The 21,952-nt window shown below is 42.1% G+C and overlaps 1 non-coding gene across 1 annotated transcript; it reads right to left on the bottom strand.

Annotated features, from left to right (window-relative positions):
* Nucleotides 1–17,097: 17,097 nt before the first annotated feature.
* Nucleotides 17,098–17,235, bottom strand: LOC119920655. Its single transcript, XR_005448386.1, has one exon. It is a non-coding gene; the product is annotated as a small nucleolar RNA SNORA7 (small nucleolar RNA).
* Nucleotides 17,236–21,952: the final 4,717 nt, after the last annotated feature.

Here is a 21,952-nt window from a genome sequence, read left to right as displayed (position 1 = left end):
AGTAGAGCATGGGCCTCGAAGTCGGAAGGTCATGGGTTCTAATATCGGCTCTGCCGCTTGTCTTCTGTGTGACCTTGGGCAAGTCACCTCAACTTTTTGTGCCTCAGTTACCTCATCTGCAAAATGGGAATTGATACAGTGAGCCCCACATGGGACAGAGACTCTATCCAACTCAATTTGCTTGTATTCACCCCAGTGCTTACTAAGCACACAGTAAGCGCTTAACAAATATCATCACCATTATTGTTATTTGAAGGTTTCGTAGTCAGTTTCTGCACCATTTTACCCTTCTCCGTTTTGACTCTAATTTCTCATGCCAGGTACTTGAGGCTTATTTTACACAGGGGCTGTGTCTTCTATTTTTGTTGTGCTCTCCCAAGTGCTTAGTACGGAACACAGTTAGTACGCTGGGGGATACAAGGTGATCAGGTTGTCCCACGTGGGGCTCACAGTCTTAATCACCATTTTACAGATGAGGGAACTGAGGCACAGAGAAGTTAAGTGACTTGCCCAAAGTCACACAGCTGACAAATGGCGGAGTCAGAATTTGAACTCATGACCTCTAACTCCAAAGCCCAGGCTCTTTCGACTGAGCCATGCTGCTTCTCTCTCTCTCTCTCTCTCTCTCTCTCTCTATATATATATATATATATGTGTGTGTGTGTGTGTGTGTGTGTATATATATAAATATATATAGTAGAGAGAGAGAGAGAGAGAGAGAGAGAGGTACTCATCTCTGTCATTCAACTTACATATTCAATCTGTCACCAAATCCTGCTGGTTTTACCTTTATAACATCATTAAAATCCACCGTTTCATCTCCATCCAAACTGCTACTATGCTGCTACAAACACTTGTCCTCTCCCACCTCGATTACTGAATTATAATCCTTGCTAAGCCCCCTGCGACCTGTCTCTCCCTTCTTCAGTCCATGTGTTTTTTTTTTTTAAATGATATTTGTTAATTACTGTCCTGCCTGGACCATTTTTCTACAAACTCATTCAGTCCATGTTTCCCCACTCCTCAAGAACCTTCAGTGGTTGCTCATCATCCACCTCCACATCACACAGAAACTGCTTACTATTGGCTTTAAAGGACTCAATGACTTAACCCCCTTCCTACTTTAGTATTCTGATTTCCAACTACAATCCAGCTGGCATACTTTGCTCCTCTAATGCCAACCTACTGACCGTACCTTGATCTCATCTCTCTTGCCACTGACCCTTTGACCTCATCCTGCCTCTGGCTTGCAACTTCCTCCCCATTCATATCCAACAGACCATCGTTCTTCCACCTTCAAAGCCTAGTTAAAATCAAGTCTTCACCAAGAGACCTTCCCTGACTAAGCCCTCATTTACTCTTCTCCCACTCCATTCTGTGTTTCCCTTGCTCTTGGTTATGTACCCTTTCTTCACCCTCAGCACTACAGCACATATGTACATATATGTAATTTATTTATATAAATATCTATCTTCCCTTCCAGAGTGTACACTCCTTTTGAGCAGAGAACATGTCTACTAGCTCTGTTATATTGTATTCTCCTAAGTGCTTAGTATGGTGCTCTGTACACAGTAAGCACTCATTAAATGCAACTGATTAACCGATATCCATAATTTATTTTAATGCATGTCTCCTCCTATAGACTGTAAGCTCCTTGTGGGCTGGGTACATGTCTACCAACTCTGTAATATCATACTGTCCCAAGTGTTTAGTACAGTGCTCTGTACACAATAAGTGCTCAATGAACATAATCGATTGATTGAGAGAAAATCAGAAATAAGGCAGAGTAAGAACAATGGATAGGGTGCATGCATTTCCTTACAAAGCCCCAAAGGACATGGAAATGATAGAAAAAGTGACTGTAGGCCCCATAGTACAATACGAATTGGCAGTTTGCGCTGGCAATCAAGGTTCCCCAATGCAAGTTTTAATGGTTATGGCATTATGCAAAGAACTAAGGCGATATCAGTCTCTCTTTCTCTGTCTCCCTCCTATATTCAACTCAAGTGTTGAACACTTTAGGAAAAAATAAAATTTGCTTGAGTTCACAAAGAATCTAGAAAAACAGAATCGTCATGCTTTAAGAAGATATATTCATTCATTCAATCGTATTTATTGAGCGCTTACTGTGTGCAGAACACTCCTGTGGGCAGGGAATGTGTCTACCAACTTGGTTGTATTGTACTCTTCCAAGAGCTTAGTACAGTGCTCTGCACACAGTAAGCGCTCAATCAACACCATCGATTGATTGATTAGCAAGGAAGGATGAGTCTACTCCTTTAACGGTAGATCAAGGAAAAACAGTAAAGGTTATATTCACAAATAGATGTATGGTAGAATAATGCTGAATACTGAAACCATCCCCTTTTCAGTGATAACTATTCCATATTTCAATGTGCTCCAGCTGGAGGTTTTGCATATGTCATCTTTCTGGATAGACTGATTGAAATAAGAAATAGAAAACTTATTTCTGTCCATTTATATGCTTTGTTCAAATGGGGGGACTGTGAACCAGTAGGGCAGAAGAAATATTTTAAAGACACAATGAAGCAGAACCTTAAACAATGCAATAGCCCTAAGGACTGCTAGGGAAAAAGAACAGCTGAAGAACTCTCTGGCTTGCAGCAATCAAGGAAAGATGCCTTCTGTAGAGCAGAGACTTTAAGGTGAATGTGATGCCAAGAAGCAAACTGGAAAAGACACTACAGGTAGAAAATGAAAAAGCAAAGAGAAGGTTAACCTTAATGTGGCTACATTATGAGCTGGATTGTCTGTGGCCTGATGAGATTTTCAGTCATACCCATCAATGGTATCAACTTTGAACTTGAATAACAGCTAAATCTACAAATGATTATGGATGGAATTGGCACTAAACTTCACTTTTATTGGGTTTTAATCTTTCATAAAAATGAAACTCCCTTTTATGTAAACATTTGGGAGCTCTGGCCATTATTCAGATGGTCACGGCCATGTGAATGTTCCCTGCCTCCAAGGAAATTGCACCCCAATAGGGAGGCAGGCACAATTACAAACTGTGGAATCAGAATAATCAAATATACAATTATACAATTGAATATACGTATGTAAGTGTGGGGGATTGGTATAAATACACTGTTATAAATAAATAGTAGAAGTGGCTGTTGGGTTGCTATGACTCCTAAGTGTTGAGAATTAATTAGAGAAGCCTTGTTGGAAAAGGTGGGCTTTTCAGAGTGCTTTGGAGATGGGGAGAGGTGTGGCTGGAGAATTTAGTGGAGGCGAGCAAGTCGCTGGCCTGGGAAGCAGCTTGAATATCACAAGAACATATTTTCTCTCAGGATATTGGCTCATCCAACCCTGGTGGTCCCAGATGGCACTGGGGAATGCATATTTGTTCAAAAATCAATAATTTCAGGTTTTCCATTTTTGACCTTGCTTTTTGAGTCAAGATTTGAATTAATTCATATATTACTTCAACCAAATTTTGCTTCTTTCTTAGATAGCAGCACGTATTTTGTTTTCCTTTTAGAGGTCTGTCCAGTTATATTTTAATAGCATCTACACCTTACATATGTTGGCTAAGAAAGTTCATTCCTTAAAAACCAAATTTTAGATTTGAAAAAAAAGGTCTTATTTGGAGAGGACTCTAGTGCTTCCTCGTCCGATTAAATCCTACTACATTTACAGCCATTTTCATGCTGATGAGCTTGCCTTGGTAGGCTTCGTTCTTTCCCCATTGCCATCTTGCTCATTTTCAATATTCAGTATTTGTGTAGTGTACTTAAACACAGCAGTGGCTCCTTCCCTCCCTGCCTTCCCCCTTCCTCTCCTACTGATAAATTATAACAGCATAGTTTATTTACTTCCATCGACCAGTGGTCTGTTCTTCCTTCTCTGCCTTTGGCAGTACATTTCCTTCCCTTTTTTTTTTCACTCACTCCTTCAGGGTAGTAGGACCAAGAGAGGTGGAAAAAAAATGAGATTCAAGTCCCCTTGGGTGTTGCTCCTTCCACAAAGGAAGACTGCTGATTTTAATGATGCTTCTCTTGTTCTCCTCTTCCTCCTGACTCCTGCTTTAATTTCCATTCCCTACTGCTCTACATGTTGAACAACAATGAATGTTTGCCATGTTCCGACTGTTCTCGCACCTATTCTTTCCCAACATTAAGAAAATATCTTTGGAAGCCAAATTGTTTTTGCGTTAAGTCCTGCCAAAGTTTACTCAATTGCATATGGATGTGCAGGGGTGTTTTCACAAATTCGGATGAAACCTAAAGGGTCATTTTTTACAATGTTGTAGAAGATTTTGTGAAAGTGGCTGGGTTAGTCTTGCTCAGTGCCAACCTGTTTGATGGAAAATTTTGACTTGAGTCCATTTTCATGCTTAGTTTGAATTCTTAATGGTTTACTCTTTGACAGTAGCATAAAGAAAATATCCCTAGAAGAGAAATGTCCTTTCTTCTCATTTTCTTGTACTGATTTATGTACACACTCATGCATGCAAACCCTTGGCCTTTTCAATCTTGGCTTTCTTCTTATTTTAATGAGGAAACTACTTTAAATTGCCCACCTTTGCGACTGGATATTATGCATGACGCTGGATTAATACAATCTCAATGGAATAACCCCGTCTTCCATTTTGCGATCCGCAAACGGTAGGAAGGGAGTACTTATACCTAATGCAACAACCAACAGAAATTCACTGGATTCATTACTCTCTTCCATTCCAACAACCTTTGGGTAGTGCTAATATTCACCTATAGATGGAACATAGTTTCCACAAGCTAAACTGTCACGAGTTGCTTTCCTTCCAACCATCTGGGTGCCATTCCAGAAATCTGGCAATGTTCTCCCATCCTGCTGTATGGAAGGAAAATGTACTTGCTTATTCATTCTCCCTCAAGCTTCAGGTCCTTTGCTGTTACCAAATATGATCAGAGGGGGGTGAAAAAAGAGATTTGTTTACCAGTGTTTGCAAAACCTTCCGAGGCTCCTGGTACTCTACGTTGTGTAATTACACTCAGGATATTTCTACTGGCTGCAGTTTTCACCAACAAACTTTTTCAGGGAGGCCTATTAATAGATTCTGGAAACATTTGAATATGTGGGGAGGCAGAAGTGAATTAGAGTTAATATCAACATGGTAGTAGGCTTCCAGTTCTACTCATTTTGGCAGCTCATTGCTTGGCAAGGGATGACAAAGTTAGAAAGGGTTGATGACGCTGCCCAAATCATTTGGTTTGAACCCAAACTTGCTGATACCTACCTGCATTACCGATGGAGTTTAAAGAGATGGTCTATTAACATCGTCCGTGAAGTATCCTAGAAGGATATGCTCTCTTTCCTCTCTGGGTTCGTTATCTCTTGCCTCTTCTCTCTTTTTCTAGTCCAGGTCTGAATCTGACAGTAGTCTCTGTGGCTCTTCGGCTGTTGTCTCTGGCTCTGGGAACATTTCTGGCTGTGCTTGTAGCTCTAGGTACCATCTCTGGGTATATCTCTCTGGGTTGACTGTGTTTCCTGCTTTATTTTTGAACCTGTGCATTCCTAGGCTCCAGGTGAAAAGTTGCCTTCTATGCCTCCACCTACAAATTCCAATTAGTAAATGATTTAGAAAGGAACAGAAGCAATTTCATCTGAAACATTTATGCCTTTTGTATGAAGATTGAATGGGGAAAAAATTCACATTTTTTATTCAATATTTTGAGTAGAAAGGAACCTATATTCCCTTTCAAACTAGGATCACCTTACCTGTTGAACTAAAACCCACCCCAGCTATGCCCACGTGTCAGAGTCAGCTCCATTCCACCCCACTCTGTCAAAATATGCCCCACTCCCTCTCCCTGTCCCAAAACAATCCAATGCTTGGGGTATGGCCTAGTGGAAAGAGCATGGGCCCAGGAGTCAGAGGACCTGATTTCCAATCCTGGCTCTGCCAACTGCCTGCTGTGTGACCTTGGGCAAGTCACTTAACATCTCTGTGCCTCAGTTTCCTCATCTTTAAAATGAAATTAAATCCCACTCCCTGCTATTTACACTGTGAGTCCCAGATTTTGAAAGGCACCAGAAGATCTCCTCTTGAGATACTTCTGGGAAAGATGGTAGAGTTGACGAAGGGGCAGGAGGAGAGAAGGACTGGAGAGGCCCAGGGAAGATTTTAGGGAGAGCACATCTGTTAATTTCAATTTTGTCAGTAAAATACAATAACCCATAATTTCATCATCAAATTCAAAGGACAGCTGGATGTAAATATGTTTATACAAAGAGGAGAGAAATGTAGTTTTGTCTTCAGAATTCTGTAATTCTGATTATCACTCCGCTACTACAATTCTAGGAGGAACATTCTTGCTAAACCAAGACATGCCCTTCAATATCTGTTCTTGATTGTTCCCTCTCGTTTAATTAACCTTTGCAACAAAAAGCCCATAGCTCCAATTTAACACATTTTGCATTTTATTTTAACCCTTTCATTCCTAGCATTTCCAGTCTTCTGTAACTAAGGAGTTTGATTTTCAAGTATCTCCATTTATTCTTTAACAAATTCCTGGAACTGAGCATAATCTTCAGTTTTTCTCCTGTCGCTTCACTGGCTGGGTGGTTACTATGGGTGGCTCTTTGGAGACAGTTATCCCGCTCTGTATCCCCAGCTCTTGAAGCTCCATTGTGCTATTTGGGGAAGAGGGAGACCCTCTGATTGTTCTGCTCATTATGGGCAGGGAATGTGTCTACCAACGCTGTTTTATTGTACTCTCCCAAGTGTTTAGTACAGTACTCTGCACACAGTACGCACTTAGTAAATAGCACTGATTGATTCATTGCTTGATTCTGATTCTCCAGTGCTGGGTTCTATGTTTCCTCATTTCTGCCATGTTAAGGAAAGGACACCTATTCTCTTCTGTACTTCTAGTTCTTCAGAAGAGCACCACTTTATCACTGGCTTTTTGTAGGTCTCCTGTTTCCCCGACATCTCTATTTATTCACTCTTTTCTTCCCACAACCTTATCTTCAAGCATGGAAGTCCCCATTATTTCTCTAATGTTTCACTGGAAGATACCCCAGGAATTTCTCCCTTTGGTTTGAGGCAGTCTTTCTGGCTCTTCTAAGAAATGAAACTTTCCTCTCATATCTCTTGGGAGGGCAGCCTTCCCCTCCAGGACATCTGATGATCGCTATCCATGATTCTTTGGGGAGAGATCTGAAGACTCCCTCCCCATGGATTTGACCATTGCCGCATCCAACGGCTTCTACTCTATCCTAATCCTTTTCAACCTCTCAGCTGCTTTCAGCCTTGTCAACCACCCCCTTCTCCTGGAAATATCATCCAACCTTAATTTCTAGACTGTGAGCCCGTTGTTGGGTAGGGACCGTCTCCATATGTTGCCAATTTGTACTTCCCAAGCGCTTAGTCCAGTGCTGTGCACTCAGTAAGCACTCAATAAATGTGACTGAATGAATTTCACTGACACTGTCCTCTCCTGGTTCTCCTCCCATCTCTCTGGCTGCTCATTCTCAGACTCTTTCACGGGCTACTCCTCTACCTCCCACTCCCTAACTGTGTGAGTTCCTCTAGGGTTCTGGATCTCCTTCTATTCTCCATTGAGACCCACACCTTTGGAGAACTCATTCACTCCCATGGCTTCAACTACTATATGTGGATGAACCCCAAATTTCCATCTCCAGCCCTTATCTCTCTCCATCTCTGCAGTCTCATATTTCCTCTTGCCTTCAAGATATCTCTAGTTGGGTATCCTGCTAAAACGTAACTCCTCATCTTCCCATGCAAACTCTGTCCCCCTCTGGCTTTTCCATCACTGTAGACAGTACCACCATCCTTCCTGTCTCACAAGCCTGTAACCTTGGCATCATCCTTGACTCCCCTCTTTCATTCAACCCACATATTAAATGTATCACTAAATCCTGTCAGTTCAACCTTCACAACATCGCTAAAATCCATCTTCTCCTCTCCATCCAAACTGCTACCACATTCATCCAAGCACTTAGCCTATCCCACCTTGATTACTGTATCAGCCTCCTTGCTGACCTCCCTGCCTCCTGTCTCTCCCCACTCCAGTCCATACTTCACTCTGCGCCCAGATAAGTTTTCTACAGAAACGTTCAGTCCATGTTTCCCCACTCCTCAAGAACTTCCAGTGGTTACCTGTCCACCTCTGCATCAAACAGAAGCTCCTCACCATTGCCTTTAAAGCACTCAATCACCTTCCCCCTTCCTACCTCACTTTGCTACTCTCCTACTACAACCCAGCCCACACGCTTCACTCCTCTAAGGCCAACCTACTCACTGTACCTCAATCACATCCTGCTTCTGGCCTGGAATGCCCTCCCTTTTCATATCCAAGTAACAATTATTCTCCCCACCTTCAGCACCTTAGTAAAAACATATTTCCAAGAGGGCTGACCTAAGACAGCCTTTCCTCTTCTCCCACTCCCTTCTGCATCACCCTGATTTGCTTCCTTTATTCACTCCTCCTCCCACCCCTACAGCACTTAGGTACGTATCTGTCATTTTATTTATTTGTATTACTGTCTCCTCCTCTAGACTGTAAGCTAATTGTGAGCAGGAAATGTGCTGGTTATTTTGTTATATTGTACTCTCACAAGCGCTTAATACAGTGCTCTGCACCCAGTAAGCGTTCAATAACTACGGCTGACTGACTGATAGACTTAATCTCTGCTTTCAAGGACCTTAACTCTCTCCCATCTTCCCAGTCCTCAAATTATCCCCAGTGACCCAAGCCCTCCCTGCCTGTGGCTCAGTGGAAAGAGCACGGCCTTGGGAGTCAGAGGACGTGGGTTCTAATTTCGGCTCCACCACTTGTCTGCTGTGTGACCTTGGGCAAGCCACTTAACTTCTCTGTGCCTCAGTTACCTCATCTGTAAAATGGGGATTAAGACTGTGAGTCCCATGTGGGACAACTGGATTATCCTGTATCTACATCAGCACTTAGAACAGTGCTCGGCACAAAGTAACCGCTCAACGAATACCATCATTATTATCATTATTATTTTAGACAACTCCACCGCTGCGGGGTTCCACCTGCAACCTCGCTGATGCGCCACTGCTGCCGCTCTGGCCATGGCTGCAGCATGCGGTCCCCACCTTTCGGGGGCTGCGGTGCGTGTCAGTGGAGCATGACAGAGGAGCGCCGTGTGACCCCGTGCTCCTGATGGGTCTCTCCTCCCCCTTCCCTCTCCACGCTGTGCCCTGTGGCTTATTCTTCTCAGAGAGAAGGTGTCTGCTGGGCAGCTGGGGAGGGGTGGGTTGTGAGGAAGAAGTGTGGCCTAGTGGCTAGAGCATGCGTCTGGGAGTCAGAAGGAGCTGGGTTCTAATCCTGGCTCCGCTACCTGTCTTCTGTGTGACCTTGGGAATCTGTCCAACCTGTTCAGCTTGTATTTACCCCAGTGCTTAATACAGTGCCTGGTACATAGTAAGTGCTTAAAAAAAACATAAAAAAGAGGGATTGCAGTTAGTCCCCCCTCCCCACCACCCAGCCATAGTGACACCCCTGGGAGGGGGGGGAGCAGCACAAAGATCAAGCAAACACACAAGGCCAAGCAAAGACACCAAAAGCATCATTTCTTAACCCCTAAATTTCAAACACCCTTTCCCCCCCTACACCTTTCATGGTATTTGTTAAGTGCTTACTCTGTGTCAAGCACTGCTCTAAACTCTGGAGTAGGTACAAGCAGTGTGGCTCAGTGGAAAGAGCCCGGGCTTTGGAGTCAGAGGTCATGGGTTCAAATCCTGGCTCCGCCAACTGCCAGCTGTGTGACTTTGGACAAGTCACTTAACTTCTCTGTGCCTCAGTTACCTCATCTGAAAAATGGGGATTGACTGTGAGCCCCCCGTGGGACAACCTGATCAGCCTGTATCCCCTCAGTGCTTAAAACAGTGCTTTGCACATAGTAAGCGCTTAATAAATATTATTATTATTATTACAAGCTAAATCAGGTTGGACACAGTCCCTGCACCACTTGGGGCTTACAGTCTAAGTAGGAGGTATTTAACAGTAGTAACAGGCATTTAATCCCTATTTTACAGTTGAGGAAACTGAGGCACAGAGAAGTTAAGTGACTTGCCCAAGGTCACACAGCAGGCAGGTGACAGAGAGGGATTAGTACCTGGGTCAGTCAGTCAATCATATTTATTGAGCGCTTACTGTGTGCAGAGCACTATACTAAGCTCTTTGGAAAAGTACAATTAAACAATACAACAGGTCCTCTTACACACAGGCCCATGCTCTTTCCACTAGGCCATGCTGCTTCTCTTTCTATTCAGGATCAGAATAATAATCTCTCTCAAACAAGCAATCAACAAGATTCTTCAGGGAAAAGAAAGGCTAGGGGTGGGGCAGTGATAAGCACTGGTGATTAATGTCTATTTTGTCAATCACTAACGCCAGGGGTGGGCTAATTTAGGCTGAGGAGGGAGATTTTGAAAGGAATTCCAGATAACAAGTGGGCTCCTCTTTCCTCAATCAATCACTAGTATTTGTTGGGCATTTACTGTGTGCAGAGCACTGTATTAAGCGCTCGGGAGAGTAAAATATAATACAGCAGATATTCCCTTGTCCTCAACAAGCTTACAGTCTAGAGGGGCTTGAGGGGGCTTACAGTCTCCTGCTGCCCTATTTCCCACAATTTAAAGTGTGGTGCCCTACCAAAGGCGAGACAAGATGGAACGGGCTGCCTTGTGGCTCAGGCTATTTAGAGGGAAAACAATACCTGCATAATGCTCCAAGCAGAGGTCACGGGTTCAAATCCCGGCTCTGCCAATTGTCAGCTGCTTGACTTTGGGCAAGTCACTTCACTTCTCTATGCCTCAGTTACCTCATCTGTAAAATGGGGATTAAGACTGTGAGCCCCCTGTGGGACGACCTGATCAGCTTGTAACCTCCCCAGTGCGTAGAACAGTGCTTTGCACATAGTAAGCACTTAATAAATGTCATCGTTATTATATTGAAAAAGTCCGAGAGGGTGCGATTTTGGGGGTGGAATGAGGCCACTGTAAATCCAAGTCCCTGGGTTTAAAGCCTTTCAGCCACTAACGAATCTGGTCCTGAAAGAATCTGGTCCTGCACACCAGGCATGTATGTAAACTGTCTTTTGCTTTTCCACTGTGTTTGTCCTTTGTAGCACCTAGCATTGTTTTTCCTTTTCCCCTTTGTTTCATGATCCTCTTGAAGCTTCTGCTTGAAAAGAATGACTCATTCTTTGAACAGACTAGTTCAGAGTCATATAACCTATGGTCATTCAAATGTTTGATGGTGATGACTACTGGTGTTTTTCAATACACAGGTTCATTAATGTACTGCTAAAAAAAATTCTGGGTTTGTTTCTTCCACTTGGCAAATTTCCATATTTTAAAGGGACATCTCATCATTACGATGCTCGATAAATTGAAATAGGCTGAGAATGCCAACTAAGGGAGCGCTTCTTAGTTGTTCATAATTAACTTGGAAAATCATAATTTATACTCCCTCAAATAGTCTTGACTCTGGTGAAATTGAATTGAGTGGACCACCGGGAGTCAAATATGTGCAAAGTTTTCCAGTTTGGTTAAGGAAAACAATCACACATGCTGTTCAAGTGTTTGATTAATAACACTGAAAATCTTTGAACAGCAAATCATGCTACTGTACAAACAAAATGATGAACAGGTTAACAATGAATACTCAAAGGCATAAATCTGTGTTGAATTAGTTACAGGTGTTCAGAGAAACAATGTGGCCACTTTACAATAATTCGATTACAGGCATAATAAACTTATTATTTAAGAATAAATCCTCCTTTTTCTGAGCACCATTTTCTAGAGCATTTTCTGCACTATTCACTTTGCTATTTTCATTAGTTCTTCTGAAGCAGATGATGAGGTTTAGAAGACAGTCATTCCTTTCAGTACCATTGACCTAAGGTGCAATAATCTTTCTGTAGATGCATACTAATACCACAATTATTATTCATGGAAAAAAAATTACCTAATTCTATTCTAGGAGATTGCAAACTCCCCAATGATCAGTAAACTCCTTGGAGGCAAGGAACGTGTCTATCAACTCTGGCAAGCATTTAGTACAGCACACTGTACCCGGTAAGCACTCAATAGATACCACTGATAGATGGATGTAATATTCACATATGCTGAAAAAATTTGCAATCACTTAAAATAGACTCACACACTGAGACCAAACATGCAAGAGCAAAACAATTGGCCATTTGCAAAAAAATAGAAATCCTAAAATCACATATTTGGCCAAGTGAAAACATTCTCAGACATGTGTATAATACAACTGGGTGATTAACAAAGGCTGTGGGAATCTTTTATACCTAGCAGATAACCAACTCTATTATTCTGTATTCTCCCAACTCTGTTATTCTGTATTCTTCCAACTCTGTTATTCTGTATTCTTCCAAGAGCTTAGTGCTCTGCACACCGTAAACAGAGGTCGTGGGTTCAAATCCCAGCTCCTCCACTTGTCAGCTGTGTGACTTTGGGCAAGTCACTTAACTTCTCTGGGCCTCAGTTCCCTCATCTGTAAAATGAGGATGAAGACTGTGAGCCCCACATGGGACAACCTGATTACCTTGTATCTACCCCAGAGCTTAGAACAGTGCTTTGCACATAGTAAGCGCTTAAAAAATACCGACATTATTATTATTATTATTATTATTATTATTAAGCAGGCAATAAATATGACTGATTGATTGAAGGAGCTTACAGTCCAGAGAAGAGACATCTCTGCTTGGATGTCCCTCCAACTTTAACACGTCCAAAACAGAACTTCACCTTCCCAGCCAAACCATATACTCCCCTCACTTTCCCATCACTGTAGACAGTACTGCTATCCTCTCTCTCACACAAGCCCCTAACCTTGGCATTATTTTAGATTCATCTCTCTCATTTAAGACACACTCAATCTGTCACAAAATCCTGTTGGTTCTACCTTCACATCACTAAAATCCACCCTTCCCTCCCCATCCAAACCCCTATCAGAATAATCCAAGCACTTATTCCATCCCACCTCAATTAATGCATCGGCCTCCTTGCTGACCTCCCCGCCTCCTATCTCTCCCCACTCCAGTCCATCCTTCACTCGGCTGTCCAGATCGTTTTCCTATTTGGGCAAGGAACATATCTACCAACTCAGTTATATCATACCCTTCAAGTTGCTTCATACAATAGATGAAATTGATTGATTTAGTACAAGAAACTAAATAGACATGATCCCTGCCCTCAAGGACCTTATAATCTGGGCACAAATCCCAATGGCATGGGAAGGATTGCCAATGGATTATGATTCAAGATGCTCAACGCTGACCATGGAAAGTTCCCAATAAACAAACTTAAACAATAAAAGAAAAAGTTTATCTATCTGATTGGAATAAAATTCTGCTCAAGGAGATAAGAGAAAGTGTCTGTCCAACCAGGGACCATCATCCAAGTGATCAAGAAACGTCTCCAACCTTTAAGATTTTACATCTATTCAGTCACAGAGGGTCTCTCCTATATTTGGAGGAAGGGGACTGGTACAGGTGGAATTGGAAACTGAAAAAATTGCAGTGTTATCTGGCCATAAGGACGCTGTGCCAGAGTAAGCTATGGAGTTGGTTATGGAGTGGTAACATGTCCATAAGTATTTTCCTTGTACTCAACATTCTCTCCAAGAATGCTTTTAAGGTTTGTTTTGACCCATCCATGCATCGGGCAAAAACAGAGCTGTAATGTGAACATAACAATTAAAAATTATGCTTTCCTGTCAGCGTGGCTCCGTGGAAAGAGCACAGGCTTTGGAGTCAGAGGTCATGGGTTCAAATCCCACTCTGCCAATTGTCAGCTGTGGGACTTCGGGCAAGTTACTTCACTTCTCTATGCCTGAGTGACCTCATCTGTAAAATGGGGATTAAGACTGTGAGCTCCCCACGGGAAAACCTGATCACCCTGTAACCTCCCCAGGGCTTAGAACAGTGCTTTGCACATAGTAAGTGCTTAATAAATGCCATCATCATTATTATTATTAGCTTAATCATAAAGATTTGTATTTTCGGATTTAAGATGCTGCAATGCCCATCTTTTACCATTCTTTGTAATTGGACCTGATGAAGTGCCATAATCATGAAGTCTATACAGTCTTTAAGAAAGAATCAACACAGTAGCACACCACCTTTTCAGCAGCAATTTCCTCAACATCTATATTCCACATTTTGAGAACTCCAATTTGGCTCCCAGTTGCTTCAGATTGACATTTCTGGGAAGGGTAGTGTGCTGTTAGTGTAGTTCAATATGAAAGCCCAGTGGGAGTACTGAGGAGAGGGAAGAAATAAACGCAGTAAAAATTTGTTAAGTCTACTTGGGAAACTAGAAAGCTTAAAATTATAGATATGCTGACCTTCTAGAATATATTTCCTGCTTAAGGTATTTCTTTAGAAAGATCTTATGAAATCAGTCTGTTCCTGCTTTCTGCATAAATTAATCCATTGAGTTAGTAGATGCCATTCCTAGCTTTGGTATTTTTCAAAGTCTCTTCAAAGAGTGCCCTTGTACATCCTACCACATGCTTGCCAAGGGATAATTCATCTTTTATGCATCACTAGTTCTTTGTATGTTAGGTTACCCTCCTTGAGAATTGACCCTCTAGGTACAAGAGTACCAGTACCACGTGACCATCTGTAGACTTACAACTTAGAGATACAAAATGTGCAATTGCCTCTTGGTGGACTAAAAAAATTGCAAATGTAGAGTACAAAGTCCTATTTTAAAACAATTCATTTCCGTTATGAACGTTAACTGGCACAAATGACTGATATCACTCATTGTACTCTCCCAAGTGCTTAGTACAGTGCTCTGCACACATTAAATGCTCAATAAATACCATTGATTGATTTGAGTCTTAAACTATTATTTGCCAGTTGTGGGAGGACTAACTTATTTGAAGTTTCTTCCTTATTCCTCCCTACTAAATATCGGGCCATTTAATGCACTGGAAGAAGTCATGTACTAAATTGTTCACTAGAGCTCTGGATGAATTCATTAATTTCCTGGAAAGATAAGCGCTCGCTAAATAAATAAATCTCCTGTCTCTCCCCACTTCAGTCTATACTTCACTCTGCTGTGCAGATTATCTTTCTACAGAGACGCTCTGGGCGTGTCACCCCCCTCCTCAAAAATCTCCAGAGGTTGCCTATCAACCTTGTTATGAAGCAAAAACTCCTCACTGTTGGCTTCAAAGCTCTCCATCACCTTGCCCCCTCCTACCTCACCTCTCTTCTCTCCTTCTTCAGCCCAGCCCACACACTTCCACTCCTCTGCTGCTAACCTCCTCACTGTGCGTCATTCTCGCCTGTCCCGCCGTCGACCCCTGGCCCGTGTCCCACCTCTGCCCTGGAATGTCCTCTCTCTTCACATCTGCCAAACTAGCTCCCTTCCCCCCTTCAAAGCCCTACTGAAAGCTCAACTCCTCCAGGAGGTCTTCCCAGACTGAGCCCCCCTTTTCCTCTGCTCCTCCTCTCCTCCCCATAGCCCCTACTCCCTTCCTCTGCTCTACCCCCCCCCCCACAGTACTTGTGTATATATGTACATATTAATTATTCTATTTATTTTATTAATGATGTGCACATATCTATACTTCTGTTTATCCATTTTTATGCTATTGATGCCTGTCTACTTGTTTTGTTGTCTGTCTCCCCCCTTCTAGACTGTGAGCCCTTTGTTGGGTAGGGATTGTCTCTATCTGTTGCCGAATTGTACTTTCCAAGCGCTTCGTACAGTGCTCTGCACACAGTAAGCCCTCAAGAAATATGATTGAATGAATGAATGAATGAATGAATAAATAAATAAGATTGACTGGCTAACTGACTAACCGTGATGAACAGAGGGTGCAGGAAAGAGATGAACCAGACCCTCAGAGAGGTATCTGTTATTTGAGGAGTAATAATAATAATAATGATGGCATTTATTAAGCGCTTACTATGTGCAAAGCACTGTTCTAAGCGCTGGGGAGGGTGCAAAGTGATCAGGTTGTCCCATGGGGGGCTCACAGTCTTAAGCCCCATTTTACAGATGAGGTAACTGAGACCCAGAGGAGGTAAGTGACTTGCCCAAAGTCACACAGCTGAAAATTGGCAGAGCCGGAATTTGAACCCATGACCTCTGACTCCAAAGCCCGTGCTCTTTCCACTGAGCCACGCTGCTTATCTGATGCTAATTTTGATTCTGCTTGTTGCTATCATCAGTTTCAGCCAGGCTATTATTATTATTCTTTTCAGCCAGGCTAGTATCATGACATGGATGGCTCAGTGGTAGAATTCACGTTGGTAAGCAGGAGGCCCAGGTTCAATTCCCAGCCAACGCATTAAATGTTTTGAAGCAGTGTGGTCTAGTGGAAAGAGCGTGGGCTTGGGATCCAGAGGACCTAGGTTCTAATCCCGACTCCAACACTTACCTGCTGCGTGACCTTGGCCAAGTCACTTTGCTGCTCTGTGCCTTAGTACCATCATTGGCAAAATGGGGATTCAAAACCTGTTCTCCTCCTACTTAGAATGTGAGCCGCATGTGGGACGTGATTATTTTACATCTTCCCCAGCGCTTAGTACAGTTCTTGTCACATAGTAAGCACTTAAATACCACAATTATTATCATCATTGTTATCATTATTTTTACTGTTGTTATTCTTATGGTATTTGTCAAGCACTGTTCTAGTACTGGTGCACACAAGCTAATCAGGCTGGACCCAATCCCTGTCCCACATGGGACTCCCGGTCTGTTTCATCATTACTCCTTCTCTGTAGTCCTCAACTATATCATTTGAAATTATACTTAACTGCATCCTTAAAATATCCATTTTGGTACCTCCATAGAACAGGTCATCAGAGAACAGCGGCTCATCTTGTCTTATACTATCGAGTCGTCTTTGACCCATAGCGACACCATGGCCGCATCTCTCCCAGAACACCCCACCTCCTTCTGCAATCGTTCTGGTAGCGTATCCATAGAGTTTTCTTGGTAAAAATACAGATGTGGTTTACCATTGCCTCCTTCCATGCAGTAAACTTCCATCTCTGCCCTCGACTCTCTCCCATGTCACTGCTGCCCAGCACAGGGAAGTTTTGACTTGTAGCCAATTGTCTTCCACTAGCTAGCCACTGGCCAAGCTAGGAATGGAATGGATAGGCCTCTGCTTGACTCTCCCTCCTGTAGCAGAGACTGGTGGAGTACTGGAAACTCTCCAGGTGCAACCCTGAGAGAGAACATCTGCATGGATAGGTTATTCAAGCCATTGTCCTTGCATTGTCCTTGCAGTCCTTGTCCCCCATGGGGCTCCCACTCAATCCCCCATTTTACAGATGAGGTAACCGAGGCACAGAGATCTCTGAGCTCGAGATGTGGCACGGGTGATGACGGTTTGCATCGAACCATTCACACTCCTTGACTGGTCCCTCCGTGCAGGAAATAAGCAAATAAAATCGCTTTCAGGGGAACATATTCCCCCATATGTTTCTAGTATATTCCACTTTAGGCAATAATTGTGATATTATTCTAATCCTCACATAATCTAATCTATCCCTTCCCCACAGCACCTGTATATATGTATATATGTTTGTACATATTTATTACTCTATTTATTTATTTATTTTACTTGTACATATCTATCCTATTTATTTTATTTTGTTAGTATGTTTGGTTTTGTTCTCTGTCTCCCCCTTTTAGACTGTGAGCCCACTGTTGGGTAGGGACTGTTTCTATATGTTGCCAATTTGTACTTCCCAAGCGCTTAGTACAGTGCTCTGCACATAGTAAGCGCTCAATAAATACGATTGATGATGATGATGATGATGATGATGTTCTGTCCAACATGCCTGTAGTGCAATCAGCTTTGCTACCAAGCAGGTAGACTACCTACCAGCAGCTCATTGGGATCCTCCCGCCCCCTCCTACCTCACCTCCCTTCTCTCCTTCTACAGCCCACCCCGCACCCTCCACTCCTCTGCCGCTAATCTCCTCACCGTGCCTTGTTCTCACCTGTCCCGCTGTCGACCCCCGGCCCACGTCATCCTCCTGGCCTGGAATGCCCTTCCTCCGCACATCCGCTAGCTCTCTTCCTCCTTTCAAAGCCCAGACTGAGCCCCCTCCTTCCTCTCCCCTCCTTCCCCCCCACCTTACCTCCTTTCCCTCCCCACAGCACCTGTATATATATATATATATATATATGTTTGTACATATTTATTACTCTATTTATTTATTTTACTTGTACATATTTATTCTGTTTATTTTATTTTGTTAATATGTTTTATTTTGTTGTCTGTCTCCCCCTTCTAGACTGTGAGCCCACTGTTGGGTAGGGACCATCTCTATATGTTCCCAGCTTGTACTTCCCAAGCGCTTAGTACAGTGCTCTGCACACAGTAAGCGCTCAATAAATACGATTGAATGAATGAATGAATGAATCCTCTTTGGCCACTGGATGACTGACAAACATGTGGCCCTGAAGCCACTTCGCATACCCAGAAAGTGCTCAATAAATGCTGTTGTCTGTCTGACTGGTGGACAGCATAATCATCACGCATTTCTCTTCCCTCATTTTCCGGCAGGAAAATAATGTACACATGACTGCTGAAATAACGTTAATGGCTCTGTTCCTTAAATGCTCCAAATTGTGTACTTTAATATTCATTGGAATATTTAAATGGTGAGGTCAATCAATCAAATGAAAATTATTTAAGCATCAGAAGTAATTTCAATTCATTCTTATTTATCTGTCTAAAGAAAAGTGTTATATTTTCCTGAAAGAAAAAAACAAAACACTTCTTTTGTGCATGTTCTATATGGCCTAGTAGAAAGACCACAGGGTTGGGAGGAACCTGAGTTTAATTCGAGCTCTGACACTTGCCTGCTGTGAGATTTGGGGGCAAGTCACTTCACTTCTTTGTGCTTCAGTTCTTCATGTAAGAAATGGGGATAAAATACCTGTTCTCCCTCCCCTTAGACTGAGGGCCCAACATGGGACAGAGCCTTAGTCCAATCCACTTATCTGGTATCTACGCTGGTGCTTGGTACATAGTAGTCATTTAACACACATTACAACTGTTATTATCATCATTATTATTATCATTCATTCATTAATTCATTCAATTGTATTTATTGAGCGCTTACTGTGTGGAGAGCACTGTACTAAGCACTTGGGAAGTACAAGTTGGTGACATATAGAGACGGTCCCTACCCAACAATGGGCTCACAGTCTAGAAGGGGGAGACAGACAACAAAACAAAACATGTGGACAGGTGTCAAGTCGTCAGAATAAATAGAATTAAGGCTAAATGCACATCATTAACAAAATAAATAGAATAGTAAATAAATAGTAAATAAATAAATAGTAAATAGTAAAGGAGGCCTTTCCAGACTGAGCTCCCTCCTTCCTCTCCCCCTCCTCCCCCTCCCCATCTCTCCTGCATTACCTCCTTCCCCTCCCCACAGCACCTGTATATATGTATATGTTTGTATACTCTATTTATTTATTTATACATATTTATTCTATTCATTTTATTTTGTTAATATGTTTTGTTGTCTGTCTCCCCCTTCTAGACTGTGAGCCCACTGTTGGGTAGGGACCGTCTCTATATGTTGCCGACTTGTACTTCCCAAGCGCTTAGTCCAGTGATCTGCACACAGTAAGTGCTCAATAAATACTACCGAATGAATGAATGGATAAATATGTACAAGTAAAATAGAGTAATAAATCTGTACATACATATATACAGGTGCTGGGGGGAGGGGAAGGAGGTAGGGTGGGGGGATGGGGAGGAGGAGAGGAGAATCAGCAGCGGCAAGAGTACTTGAGTACCACCTGAGTGTAATAGTAATTGATAATAATAATAATAATGGCATTTGTTAAGCACTTACTATGTGCCAGGCACTGTACTAAGCGTTATGGTGCATACAAGCAAAGTAGGTTGGACACAGTCCCTGTGCCACATGAGGCTCACAGTCGCAATCCCCATTTTGCAGATGAGGTAACTGGGGCCCAGAAAAGTGAAGTGACTCGCCCAAGGTCATACAGCAGACAAGTGGAGGAGCCAGGATTAGAACCCATGACTTTCGGGCTCCCAGGCCCATGCTCTGTCCACTTTGGGCACCTGGACATCTACAGCAGCAGGAAAATAAATACATCCTGCCTACGAGGAGCTTACAATCTAATTGATCAATCAATCAATGGTATTTATTGAGTGCTTAAGAAGGACTCAATTTAATGGTCTGTGATATTTGGTCATGACATGATTTTGCTGAACAGGTCAGTGAAATATTTGGAAGACAGGAAGGCTATTTAAATCAATTATTTAAGGAAATATTTCTTGAGGGTGAATGGGATAAACAAATACTTATTAAAAAGCAAAAAGTGACAAACAAAACCTGACATTGTTATCTAAAGGCCCACGTATTACCACCGATTATACTGACATCCATTTATCTGGCCACCCTTTTCAGAAAATCACATGTGTGCATCCCTTAAACATTTATGCAAATGCAGTTTATTTCATTTCTTTCTTTGAATGTCACTTAATTAGATCCAGATCACACTATTTTGTAGAAGGAGTAAGGTGGGTGGAGGATACAGCATTTTCTTCTTTTTTTGAACAAACTGACTTCTTGTCTTCTGTTCATCACTCAAATTTATTTTCCTCAGTAATTGCTATTATTCTAACATAAACTTCAGTAGATTAATAGATATTATAGTGGTAATTAGTTTTCATGAAATGTGTTAAGCCTAGATTTGTTTAAATCCTTTTTCTTTGAAGGTATTTATACTTTAATTCTGCAAACACTTTGGTAAGGCTGCAATTTGAAAGTAAAAAATTCACTTTGACTAACAATCTTAAAATTAATGGAAAAAAGGAAAAGCATAAAACTTCCCCTGAATGTTATAATCAAAGCACAATACTTCAAGTATAAGGTTGGTGCTAAATTCATTACCAGTGGAATTTAATTGGAGAAACATCATCCATCAATATTGGTGATTCTTTCATTTTGTTCTATTTCACCTAGTTACCCAAATAATTTCTGAAAAATAGCCTCATCGGAATACTAACAACAAAATCATAGAAAACAGAATGGTGTGATTTTAAAATATCACAGATGATTTTTTCTTAAGGGTGGAGATTTGGTTTTAGGATTATAACCGTAATCTCCTCTTTGTAGAGAAGCAGCGTGGCTCAGTGGAAAGAGCACGGGCTGGGGAGCCAGAGGCTGTGGGTTCTAATCCCGGCCCCGCCACTTGTCAGCTGTGTGACCTCGGGCAAGTCACTTAACTTCCCTGGGCTTCAGTTCCCTCGTCTGTCAAATGGGGATGAGGACTGTGAGCCCCACATGGGACACCCTGATTACCTTGTATCTACCCCAGTGCTTAGAACAGTGCTTTGCACATAGTAAGCAGTTAACAAATGCTATTATTATTATTATTACATTCGTGTAATAGATATAGCCATCAGAGAAGAAGTAGGGGGATATAATAATTGTGGTATTTATCACTTATTATGTGCCAAGCCCTATACTAAGTGCTGGTGTAGATACAAGATATCCCTGTCCCACATAGGGATAATGTTGACCAATGTAACTGCAAGATTATTTAAGAAATTCCAAGTGATAATGTTAACCAATGCACCTGCAAGGTTATTTAAGAAACTCTCTAACCATTTCCCACACTGCTACTTCACTGATTCAAGAACTTTATCACGTCCCACCTTGACTACTGTATCAGACTCTTTGCTGACCTACCTCCCTCCGGTCTATCCCCTCCCTAATCCATACTTCACTCTACTGCCTTTATTATTTTTCTAAAAATAGTGTAGTCCATGTCTCCCCCCTCTCAAAAACCTCCAATACCTGCCCATTCACCTCCACATCAAACAGAAAACCCTTATCATTAGTTTTACGGCACTTATTCATTTTTTTCCTCCTAACTTACCTCACTGA

Source organism: Tachyglossus aculeatus, chromosome X1 (genome assembly GCF_015852505.1).
Source record: "Tachyglossus aculeatus isolate mTacAcu1 chromosome X1, mTacAcu1.pri, whole genome shotgun sequence".
Classification (NCBI taxonomy): domain Eukaryota; kingdom Metazoa; phylum Chordata; class Mammalia; order Monotremata; family Tachyglossidae; genus Tachyglossus; species Tachyglossus aculeatus.
This window is presented reverse-complemented; position numbering and strand designations above follow the sequence as displayed.